The 13,001-nt window shown below is 39.3% G+C and overlaps 1 protein-coding gene across 4 annotated transcripts in view; it reads left to right on the forward strand.

Annotated features, from left to right (window-relative positions):
- The window catches only part of CDH8 (cadherin 8), a 358,968-nt gene that overhangs the window by 241,169 nt on the left and 104,798 nt on the right, over positions 1–13,001 (forward strand). The gene's annotated exons all lie outside the window — the stretch shown is intronic.

The following is a 13,001-nucleotide window of genomic DNA, read 5'->3' on the forward strand; positions in this document are numbered from 1 at the left end:
TTCTCTTGGAGCATTTAGTCCATTTACATTCAGAGTAATTATTGGTAGGAGGTATGTACTTATTGCCACTTTTTTACTTGTTTTATGGTTGTTTTTGGAGTTTTTCTCTGCTTCTTTTGCTCTTTTCTCTCACAGTTAGTTGGCTTTCCCCAATGATGGCCACCCTGGATTCATTCTTTTCATTTTTTGCTATTACTGGTTTTAGATTTTGTGGTTACCATTAGGTTTATATATAACATCTCGTGCATATAAAAGTCTATATTCAGTTGATGATCACTTAAGTTTGAATCCATTGTTTACTCCTCTCCCCACCACGTTTTAGGTATATGGTGGCATACTTTACATTCCTTTATTTTGTGAATCCCTTGAGTGATTTTTATAAACTTACTTCTAGTGTTTTTGTGTTCCTACTTTTTTCTGCTTATGGTCTGTCTTTTCTGTTCAATATATCCCTTTTAACATTCTTGTAGAGCTAGCTTAGTGCTCATAAATTCCTTTAGCTTGTATTTGCCTGGGAAACTCTTTATCTGTCTTTCTGTTTTGAATGATAGCCTTGTTGGATAGAGATTATTCTTGACTGCAGATTGTTGTTTTTTTTTTTTTTTTTCCTTTTGTAAGGCACTTTGAATATATCATGCCCTCCTTTCTGGCCTGCAGAGTTTCTGCTGAAAGATCAGCTGTTAGCCTTATGTGGTTTCCTTTGTATGTAGCAGTTTTCCTTTGTCTTGGTGGTTTAAAAATTCTCTTTATCTCTACTTTTTAGCCATTTTACTTACTATATGTTTTGGGTTGATTTTGTTGAGGGATCTCTGAGACTACTGGATCTGGGCTTCTGTTCCATTCCTCAGATTACATAAGTTTTAAGCTACTATTTTTCCCAAATAAATTTGCTGTCCCCTTTTCTCTCGTCCTTCTGGGATCCCTATAATGCAAATGTTATTATGCTTGATGGTGTTACTGAATTCCCTAAGAATATTTTCATTATTTTTCTTGGTCCCCCCCCCCCCCGTTCAGCTTGATTGCTTTGCATTACTCTGTCCTCCAGGTTGTTGATAAATTCTCCTGCTTCCTTTAGTCTACTCTGTTTATTCTTTCTTGTATATATATATATTTTTTATTTGTTTGAGAGGGAGAGACACAGCGAGAGAGGGAACACAAGCAGGGGGAGTGGGAGAGGGAGAAGCAGGCCCCCCGCAGAGCAGGGAGCCCGATGTGGGGCTCGATCCCAGGACCCTGGGATCATGACCTGAGCCGAAGGCAGACGCTTAACGACTGAGCCACCCAGGCGCCCCTCTTTCTTGTATATTTTTAATGTCAGTTACTAATTCTTCATCTCTGAGTGGTTCTTTTCTGTATTTTCTCTCTTTGTTAAGGGTCTCACTGATGCCCTCCATTCTTTTCTCAAGCCCAGTGAATAACTTTATGACCATTACTTTAAATTCTCTAGCAGGCATATTAACTTATCTCCATTTTATTTAGCTCTCTTGCTATGACTTTGTGCTGATCATTCATTTGGGACATACTCCCTCTGTCCTCACTTTTTCTAAGTCTGTTTGTGTGTGTGTGTGTGTGTGTGTGTGTATGTTAGGAAAGTCACCTATGTCTCCTGTTTTTGAAAGTAATGACCTTATCAAGAAGAGGTTCTGTAGTGTCCTGTTGTGCAATGTCCCCTGTTCATCAGAACCTGGCACTTGAGGGGTGTCTCCTATGTGTGTCTTGTGCAATCTATTGTTGTAGGTGCACTGCTTTTGCTTTCAGTCTAGTTGTCTGCAGTGGTTCTTTTTGCCTGTTAAGGGTATGGTGTTGTCCCTGTGGTGTTAGTGGGCCAGTCTGGGGTCACCTCTGGCTTAAGTTGAGTCAGACCAGATGTTTACCAGAGATGTTGTAGCACCAAACTGCAGGGCCCTTTCCCTGTGTTATCCCCTGTGAAGCTCTTGATTGGTGGGTAGGGCCTGCAGTCCGACCTAATGTCTGCCCCCAGCCCACTGCCAGTTTAGCAGTCAGAGTGCTGTCTGTGGTTATCTTCCCTTATCCTTGGGGCATGAGTCACCTAGGAGGGGTGCTGGCACCTGTCAGGGCTGCTTGCACACTGCCAGGCTTGTGGCACTGCTTTGGTTGGGCTCAGGCCAAGGGTGTATTGAAGGAGACGGGTGTGCAGGAGAACATGACAGGCAGGGCAGGTTGTTAACAAGTTAGGAAGTGAGTGTTGGTGCTGGCTGGTTCTCACAGGTCTCCCTGTGCCTAGGCTGGGGGTGAGGGAGGGAAATGGTGCCCGACAGCTCCTTCGTTCCTGGAGAAGTCTCCCAATGATCCCCGCCCCTCCTGCACACTTTGATATCAGTAAACAGATGTCCTTCTCATGTACCTCATGTGTTTTTCAAACTGCTGCTTCTATGCTGTCCCCCCATGGGGCTGCTTGTCAGGCTATCTCATTAAGGGCAGGTATTCAGTTTCCAATTGCTCTGGGCTTTCTTGGAGCCACGCCTAACTGATTTGTAAAGTTGCAGGTGTTAAGCCCTGCTGATTTTAAGAAATCTTAAAATTTGGCCTCTCTGGTTTTCAAAGCCAGAAGTTATGGGGGATTCATCTTCCCCATGCAGGTTCCCTGTGCCTAAGCTGCTTGGTGTGAGGGTCTGTGTTTTTCCCATCTGTGCCAGTGGCATCCCTCCATTCCATCGACAATCCCTCTGTCTAGCTCCCAACTGTGTCTGTCTTTCCTACCCTCTTTCATGTGGTCTTTTCTCTATAGTTAGCTGTGGACAGTCTGTACTTCCAGTCTTTGGCTCATTTTCTGGGTTATTTACACTGATGTGAGGGTTACCTTGTTTTATCTGGGGGACGAAGTGAGCTGAGGATCCTACTACCATACCATCTTCCTTGGGAGTTCACTCCGATGGTGTTTCTGAAACGTTATGGTGGATCAGAATCACCTAAAGGTTTGTTAAAACAGATTTCTGGGCCAAGAATTTGTATTTTTAACAATTTGGATGTGAAGGATGCTGCTGAGCCAAGGACCACACTTTGACAACCACTGCTATAATCCCTGCAGTCCTAATTCCGAATAAAACTAAAGCTGCATTAGAGATGGGGTTTGAAAGAACAGAAGTTGGCATCTGATGAAAACTAATGAGCAGAGAGGGGAAGCAAATACTGTTGGTGGTTGTAAGCCTTGGTGATGAGTATGAAAGTAAGGATATAATTAAAAGTGTTGTGCTTACTGTATGTTAGACAGTGTTCTAGCTCTTTCTCTGCCCTTTATCACATTTAATTTGCACAAAAACTCCTTAGGTTGGAACCATCAATTCTCTACTCTAATAAAGAAAGTAGTCAAAGTTCAAGCTCCCTGGATTTAGGTAGCTGAGTTTGGATTTGATCCTAGGTTTGTCTGTCTCTTTACCCCCAATTTCTGAACATTTGGCCTCTATCCTCTCCCAATAACCTAGATGCTATTGAGACCTACCATGATACACATTAACAAGTCAGGGAAAAAAAAAAAAAAAAAAAAGATGGCCCATCCCTTCCAAAGTTGAAGAATCCACAGCCTTTCTTTAACCAGCTTTTTATAAAAGAGGTTCAAACACCATAGGATATCATTATTAGGCTTTCATCCCCTCTAAATTAACAGAATGGGGTGAGTGTGGGGAGATCCAGATGGGGGTGATGAATATAAAATTTACATCTGTGAATGACCCATTGTAAAGGAATTTGTATTTTTAGGAACCTCCAGTTCCTAACTTTAAAAGAAAATAAAATCTAAATGAGAGGCTAATAGTGTAGTTTGCTCCTGCAGACCCACTGAGATAAGCTTGGAATGATGAAGTCTGCTCCACACACCCGCTGCTGTAATTTGACAGTTAATGCTTAATAATAGGTTCAAGAAGGAAGATGTGAAGTAAAACCAGGGATGACGAGCAGGGAATGAAAAAGCGTTGACTTTGCAGTCAAACACACATGATTCCAATATAGGTTCCATTAATAACTATCTACTTGAACATAAACAATTTCCTTGACCAATCAAATGTATTTACTTATTAAAAGGAAGCTAATAGGAGGGAGCTAAAACTCACTTAGCTGATACAGGAAAAAAAAAATCTTATATTTAATAAATTATATCAACATAAATTTATTACCTTTTTTATATATAATTTTATAATGGAGAATGATTCATAGTTATACAGTATAAATATATTCTCTGTGTCTGTTTTTAACAATGGTAATAATGATAGAAGCCTCATCATTTGTTCTTTGAGTTGCACTGTTCTGAGCATGATGTTTAAGAGACGCTGATTTTTTTTAGAACTTTTTCTCTCAGCTTTATTTACTTGTTTAGCAAAAACAAAAGGAACAGCTCTAATGCACTGTAAAAAAAAAAAAAGTGTGTTTTGGGGAAAAAATGTTCTGAGCTTTTTTGCTCTTTTTTTTTTTTTTTTGCTAGCTTTTAAATAAGGCTTGTCATTAGATTGCATGTTAGGCACTGTATCCAAATCTCTTTGCCGGTTCATATTTGAGTATCTCTGGAAATAAAAATACCCATACTGAGCCAGCATTTGATTTCCTGCTGAACTGTTTTTCACATTTCCAATATAATTATGTAGCAGTTACAAAGAAACAAAAACTGAACTCCAAAGAATACCATAGAAACCCACACTTGTTTATTTAAGAAAAGATATAAAAAGCATCTAAGACAGAAACTGACGTGTTGGGTGACTTCTCAGGGAAACGGATACCTAAAATAAATCTGAACATATCTGGATATTTATCAGAAGTGATTGGTTAGACGTGGGTTTTATTTATTTATTTATTTATTTTAAAGATTTTATTTATTTATTTGAGAGAGAGAATGAGAGACAGAGAGCATGAGAGGGAGGAGGGTCAGAGGGAGAAGCAGACTCCCTGCCGAGCAGGGAGCCCGATGCGGGACTCGATCCCGGGATTCCAGGATCATGACCTGAGCCGAAGGCAGTCGCTTAACCAACTGAGCCACCTAGGCGCCCTAGATGTGGGTTTTAAAAGGCAGTTAGATATTCCAGAGATGACTTCTGGCATATAAATAGGAGACCTTCATGAAAATGGGACGTGCTGAATTAGATATTTGTCTTTTTCTTTTGACGGGGTTTTTTGTTTTGTTTTGGGGTTTTTTTGTTTTTTGTTTTGGTCCCTCGTAGTGTCCATCTTAAAGAGGTTTGAAGTCTAAAAAAATAATGACTAAGTGTACCAAATAGTTGTTGATTGAACACACAAAACATTAGTCAAACACATTTCAGCATAACACTGCTAGGCTCTGTGGTTACAGGTTGTTGAAGCCCTAGTTCCCATCCAAGAGGTGGGGCTCCTCTAGTTGGGAGACAACTCGGGGATTACAATCAAGTCATCTAATGGAAGGAAACAGAAAGTATCCAAACAACACATATGAGGAAGAAATGAGTTCTATATACTTTCCCCAGTGCCCTTCCCAATCAAGCTCAATGCTACTTTGGGACAAGTGAAGAAGAAAAGCAAGAATATGACAGGCAAAGGAGTTGGCATGAATCCACCCAGGATGTTTTGGGACTGTGGGGATACAAAGGAGGGATTGTTGATCTTGGGCCTGTTTAAGTCGTGGTTATGGTGGCCTCCATTGTAGGCACATCTTATTTCCACCTCATCTTTCTGTTGTACTTTAGAAATGCATAGAGGGCCAACAGGAAAATATAAATGAATGCCCAAGGTATATTTTTTTGGACATCGTAAGAATTAAGATTTAGGATAGTTGCATGGATGCAAAGAAAGCATTGGTCAGTGTACCAACTCTCTTAGGATCTCTGTTGATTCCATGTCTAGATCTGCAAGATTGAATGATATGTGACTGTGACAAGGAGATAAACTAGCATTTGAGATACTACAGAATCCCAAGGAGAATGCTACTCATTGTGTGCAAAGCCTTGTTTCATTTACTCTTCATAACGTTGAGATGGATGTCTCCTGAGCATTGTTTCAGAAACGGATGAAGGGAGATCTAGGGAAGTCAGGAATGTATATAAGGTCATCCACCAGGTTTTATGTCAAAGGCTGAACTCTTCATGCTACTAAAAAAGTGTGGCCTATGGGCAGACATCCTTTGAAAAATACTAATCTTTGCACAAATTTTCGAATACGTCAATGATGGCAGGCCTTGTACTAGTTATTATACATAGAGGAACAAAAAGGGGAATTGAACTGCTTACAGTATATGTGGAATAAAAAGCATAAAAATAAATAATAGTCCTAGGGTAGTACATTTATTTTATTTAGTGTAGTTTTAGCATGAACTCTGGCTCCCCATCATTTTTACTTGGGCTGTCTTTTTAATGTACTCATACTAGAATTATCTGCAGTAGGAACAACTACTTTTAAGAGGCATGATAAAACCATTTGGGGAATACAGGTTCAATTATTGGGCCCAGTGTAACTGTAACCCTGAATTTCAGAGTTCTCTGTAGTATGTGAGTGAAATCAGACCGTCATTAAGTTCTCTTTCATCTCTGGCTGATGTATCTTTGGTGGCTGCAGTAGAGCATGATAATGAAGAATACAGGTTTGGGGACAGAAAGATATGAGAAAGTAAACTAATTACAAAACTTCTAAGTCATGTGCTGTTTGGCAAAGTACTCCTCTTTTCTGAGCCTCAATTTCACCATTTGTATGTGGATAATAATGTGTTTCTATATTGTACAGTGCACCTAGCATAGTGTCTAGTCTTAAATAACAGAATGGTTGAAATATACGGGGAAAGATTGGGGCAGCAAGAATCTTTTAATCTTTAAGACAGCATAGTCAAAGTTAAGTCCGGAGAGACTTAGTCTTTGGGACCTTTTTAAGGGATCCACAAGGTCAAAATGTGTTTATGATAGTAAGACACTATTTGCCCGAGTGGAGAGTGGAGTTTTCTAGTGGCTGTGTGACCTATATTGATACCACTGTTCAATGGCTAATGAAACGTGTTTGTGTATCAATGGGTCTTAAAGAAACAAATAGCTGTAACTAGAGAGAGAGAACCCAATAACAGACATTTTTTAAAGTAAAAGCTTTTTTGGTTTCTTCAATAATGTTTTAGTACACAAAGAGGCCCTGAGACCAAATTGTTTGAGAACTATCACTTTAGGAAGGCATTTATTTTCTCAATTGGTATGAGATGTAGTAACAATAAAGACCGTTACTATCTGTTGGATATCATGTTGATAAACTTAGCACCTGCAAAAAGTAGACTGGATATTGAAAGAAGTAATACATTTAGTAGAATTCTTGGTATGGAGTATATAGTAAGAACTCAATAAATGCTAGTCATTGTTAAGAGGAGAATGAAAATCAAGGTAGTCCTGATGGAAATAGGTTAACATTATAATGTACCTTTCTAGGTTCTCATCAAATAAGGATGCCTCCTCAAAAGGCAAAATTGTTTTAGGCCAGATTGAAACTTCTCCTAAATCTCTGGTGTTACTGCTTTAGAGAACTATTTGAGCAGGCGTAGAGGATTTATTCTGGATATGGAGTCTCTCCTTTCTCTTATTGCGTGGAATCAGCCTGCAGTTTCTCCAGGAAATACAACACATTTTTTTAAATTTACACAGGTCCGTTGTTGAAATACTGGGTCAAGAGAGATGTGAATTTCAGATCCCAGTTCACATTTTAAAACAATAAAGTTACTTCCTTTATTATTACGGTTAAAGCCTGGAAGGCAGAAAACAGTAAAACTCTCTTGGATTAATCTTGCATTTTTAAACAATTATACACCTGTAACTATGTGATGCCAAAACATCTGGAAGCAAAAGTGAAAAATAAAAGCAACTGGCATTTTACCCATACGTAGCCAAGCAACAGATGTGGGGGAAAGGCTGCCTGAGTATCTCAACTAATTCAATGAATTTGAGGAGAACCATTTAGTAAGTCGCTAGAATCCTAGATCTAATGAGTGTAATTTCATCTGAGGGTGAGATGCCAAATGGTGCGTCAGCCCGCAGCATTGGAAGAGCATACCTTTCTTGGTTTCCCAATTCTCAGCTTTGTTCCTTTTTTTTTTTTTTTCCTGAGAATCAGTTTCTCTGATATTCTTGAGATTTAGAGATTTGATTGAAGCACTTAAACAACAAAGGCTTCTTTAGAAATTACATTATTGCTACATTCTCACATCTGCCTTATTCACAAAGGTTCAAGGGTTATGGTTCTACTGCAACTTTTATTTGAAGAATCTAAAAGAATAATGGTGATGATCTCAAGTTTTCCGGCTTACAAATCTTAACAAATACTTCATTAATCCTTTCAGCTTTTTCTCTGAGGTATGTAAAGGGCAAGTAATATGAGACCCATTTTTCAAGTATAGAAAACAAAATAAAATGACATAGAAAATAATTTTCCCAAGACAACAGCAAGAGCCTTGCCCAGATTACTCTATGTTGGTCATTGCTGCGTTGTTTGAAAATATTACAACTATTATCTAAATCACCTGGAAATTAAACTTCTATCATGTTCATGTATACATTCATCTTTAGATCTGTATATTTATACACGAAGGTGAAAGAGGGAAGGGAAGTGTTTCTACACATTAAAAGGAGCCTGGGAGAACTGAGGATGAATTTAATCCACATCTGTCTATATCATGCCACCTATTACCCTCACCAAAAATGGGTCAGTTTCCTATACTCCCCCCCCTCCCCCCCCCCCCCCGGCCAATAGTTCATGCAACAACAGACCATGAGGAACAGAGAATCTCTGGTAGGCTTCAGTGTTGAGACAAAAAGAAACGTACAGTAACATCATTCTGCCTCGTTTATAGACACGTATAATAATTATTCTGCTGCATCAGTAACTGGATGGGAACGGTTAGCGATTCATGTAGAAGGTAGTAATTAGTCTTACGTTTCCAAAAAGAAGCACATTTGGAGCCATCTGTGGGAGAAAGAGAAGTACTAAAGTTGGGTCACAGTCTGACCTGAGTCTCAATCTCCTTGCTTTCTCAAAGGATTCCACCTCCTTTCACTGCCTTTTCTCATTTCTCTCATCAAAGAAAGGAGTTTCAGGCGGATAGGCTTTTGTCTGATTTCCGTCAGTCACCTACTTGCTGTGTGACTACGGAAAAGTCACCCCATGTTCCTGAGCTTCAGTTTTCTTCTTTGTGAAATGTGAACATTAATATCAATTTCATAGGTGTGTTGTGTGATCTACAGTAGAAAAGACACCTATTTAGCCCCTAGCCTCATGCCTGGCCCATTGAAACTAACAATTAAATTAGATACACTAAATTCATTTGATTATTACGTATTCACCTGTGAATCTCCCAAGGCTATCAGGAACTAGAACGTGATGCTCAATAACAGTAGTTGTTCGAATTACCTATTTATTAAGGTCTACCTTGTTCTACGAGCTATTTGTTTTGTTGTTACAGATAAAAACTTACTTTTATTTCACTTCTGAGGGTTCTTAAAAACACACAGAATCCTAATCTATCCTCTAACAGCTTTGAAGCATTTTCCAGCCATGCCTCCCTACTTACTCAGCAAAAGGATTAAAAGCAACTCCCCCTCTCCTGGAAATCCCCCAAACCGTTTACTCAATGTGAATTTTGCTATTTTCTTGAAGTTAAACCCTAGACATAAAAATGGTAAATGATTTTTTACACTGTCAGTTGTGCATTCAGATAACACTTGGTTCTGCCTGCACTCTTCCACAGAATTGAAGTTTGGAAGATAAATATGCAGGAAATCCAGTCAGAGACAATCAGACATTTCCCTTTCAACTCGAGCTCCCAACACTATTATTTTACAGCTAACGTGCACTCTGTCGACTTGGAGTCTGTGTCCTGTGATGCGCAGGGAAAGATCGATGGGAGGCCTTAGGGAGGAGGAGGAAAACATGCAGACACTCTACAGCCCTGAAGCCAGAGAATCCTGGGTGGTATATCTGAGGTTCTGATTGTGAGCTTACAGTTCAGATAGTAATATAATCAGAGCTGCCTGAGTGAATAATGGTATCTGTTCTGACCCTGGCTTGAGTGTATGCAGTTCATGACATTCCCTGTTGTAAGTGGTCGGAAATCAGAATTGGCCCACAGGCCTAACACATGGAGAAAGACTGGGCAATTTAGCACACTGCCTAGGAACACAGGTTCTGGAGGGATCCAGACCCAAAGAGATCTTTCCTGTTGTCCTTTTATGTCCTGGGCAAGCTCAAATCCTAGGTGGGCTACTTAGGAGATGTGTAACTGGGGACAAGGTGTTTAACATTCCTGCCCCAGCAGGAAGATGGTGCCCCAATGTTCTCCCTGTCCTAGAAACAGAGCTGCATTTTTGATGGAATACACATCACAGTTGTTCAGCAAGTACTCTCGGGCACTGCTTCTCAAGCTTTAATGTGTCTTTGAGTTACAGGGAGATCTTGTCAAAATGCAGATGTGGCTTCTCTAAGTCTGTGGTACAGATTCTGCATTTCTTCTAAGCTTCCAGGTGACATTGATGTTGGTGGTCAGTGGACTAACTTGGAGTAGGAAAGCTCTACCCAGCATATGTTTAACAATTATCACAAAATCCTAACTTGTTTCTTGAAGTTCAGCTTGCATTACACCCACCTGGAGAGTTTACGGAACCCCAGATTGCTGGGCCCCACACTCAGCCTCTGATTAGTTGGATGTGAATTGGAGGCTTAGAATTGGCATTTTTTGCAAGACTTCAAGTGATGCTCATACCGCAGGGTAGACCATAAACTGAAAACCACTGACATACACCAGTTCCTCCCCTATGTGAAAACTTCTGTTCATAGTTTTGAGAATCCTATTGTTTTCAATCTTAGATGATGATCATCAGGAAGTTGGATTGTTTAATTAAATTTTTATCTTAGATAATATATTTGCATGCAATTGTAATAAAAAATATGAAGAGTTCCTGTGTACGCTTTGTACAATGTATTCTAATGGTAACATCTAGAACTGTAGTAGGATATCACAACCAGGAAATTCACATTGATAGTCTACCGAACGTACTCAGATATCCCCAGTTTTACCTGTACTGTGTGCATGTGTGTCTGTAATCCTATGCAGTTTTAACATATGTGTCAGTTCATGTATACACCCCCACAGTCAAGATATAGAACAGTTTCATCACGCCTGAAAGGATTTCTTACTGTACTTTTATAACCAAACCACTTCCCTCCCAAGCCACACTCCCAAGCCTTAATTCCTGGCAATCAGGAATCTGCTCTCCAGTTCTATAGTTTGGTCAGTTCAAGAAGGTTACGTAAATTGATTCACACAGTATATAACCATGAGGAAGTTTTTAAAGCTTCCAAGTGCCTGGGTCTCACCCTAATATTCTGTATTACAGTAAGAGAGCCATTAATCTGTATTTTCGAAAGCTTTCCAAATGAGCCTAATATTCAGAGTGTCTAATTTCTCTCCCAATAAAGTCGTTATTTTATTTTAGGGAGAGTTTACAACCGAGATGCTCATACAGATCTGTTCCCCTTTTCAGTGGCCAAAGACACATATATGACAGAACTGTTTAAGATCGAAGCCTTTTTAAAATTAGAAATTTTGCTGGAAATGCATTTTGATCATTCCTTAAACCTTCAATTTGTTATAACTAAATCAGCTGTGGGCACTTGGGTTGCTTCCATAATTTGGCTATTGTAAAGAAGGCTGCCATAAACATAGGGGTGCCTATGTCCCTTTGAATTAGTGTTTTTGTGTTTTTTGTGCAAATACCCCAGTAGTGCAATTACTGGATTGTAGGGTAGTTCTGTTTTTAATTTTTTTGAGGAACCTCCATACACTTTTCCACAGTGGCTGCACCAGTTTGCATTCCCACCAACAGTGCAAGGGGTTCCTTCTTCTCCAACACTTACTGTTTCTTGCGTTGTTAATTTTAGCCATTCTGACAGGTGTGAGGTGGTTTCATGGTGGTTTTGATTTGCATTTTCCTGATGATGAGTGATGGTGAGTACCTCTTCATATGACTGTGGACCATCTGTATGTTTTCTTTGGGGAAAACATCTGTTCCTGTCTTCTGCCCATTTTTAAATTGGATCATTTGTGGGGTTTTGGGGTTAAATTATTTAAGTTCAATGTTTTGCATATATTTATATACATACGTATTTTACTGAATATCATTTGCAACTAACTTCTCCCCTTCCATAGATTGCCTTTTAGTTTTGTTGATCGTTGCCTTTGCTGTGCAGAAGCTTTTAATTTTGATGTATTTTTTGCTTTTGTTTCCCTTCCTTTGTGTGACAGTGTTGCCGTAGTGAATGTCAGAGCCTGTGCGGTCTTTTCTGCGATTTTTATGATGTCAGGTCTCAGATTTAGGTCTTTAATCCATTTGGAGTTTCTTTCTGTGTATGGTGTAAGAAAGCGGTCCGGTTTCATTCTTTCGCAAGTTGCTGTCCAGGTTTTTCAACATCATTTGTTGAAGAGACTGTCATTTCCCATTAGCATGTTCTCCTCTCTTTTGTGGAAGATGAATTGACCATGGATTCGTAGGGGTTTTTTTCTGGGCTCTCTATTCTGTTCCATTGATCTTTGTGTCTGTTTCTGTGCCAGTTCCTTGGTGTTTTGATCACTATAGCTTTGTAGTACATTTTGAAATCTGGGACTGAGACACTTCCATTTTTTTTTTCCCCCCAAGAGTGCTTTGGCTCTTTGGGGTCTTGTGTGGATCCCTACAAACTTTATGATTATTTGTTCTGGTTCTGTGAAAAATGCTGTGGATTAAATCTGTAGATTGCTTTGGGTACTATGGATATTTTAACAATATTGTTGCAATCCATGAACATGGATATCCCTCCATTTGTTTGTGTCATCTTCAGTGTTTTCTACTTTTCACAGTTCAGGTCTTTCACTTCCTTGATTAGGTTTCTAGGTATTTTATTTTTTGTGTGATTGTAAATGGGAGTGTTTTAATGTCTATTTCTTAATAGTGTTTAAGGTCTATTTCTTAATGGTTAGTATATAGAAATGCTATGGGCTTCTGTACAAAGATTTTTGCATCCTGGGACCTTAC

The sequence above is a fragment of the Halichoerus grypus genome, chromosome 15 (genome assembly GCF_964656455.1).
Source record: "Halichoerus grypus chromosome 15, mHalGry1.hap1.1, whole genome shotgun sequence".
In the NCBI taxonomy this organism is placed as follows: Eukaryota; Metazoa; Chordata; class Mammalia; order Carnivora; family Phocidae; genus Halichoerus; species Halichoerus grypus.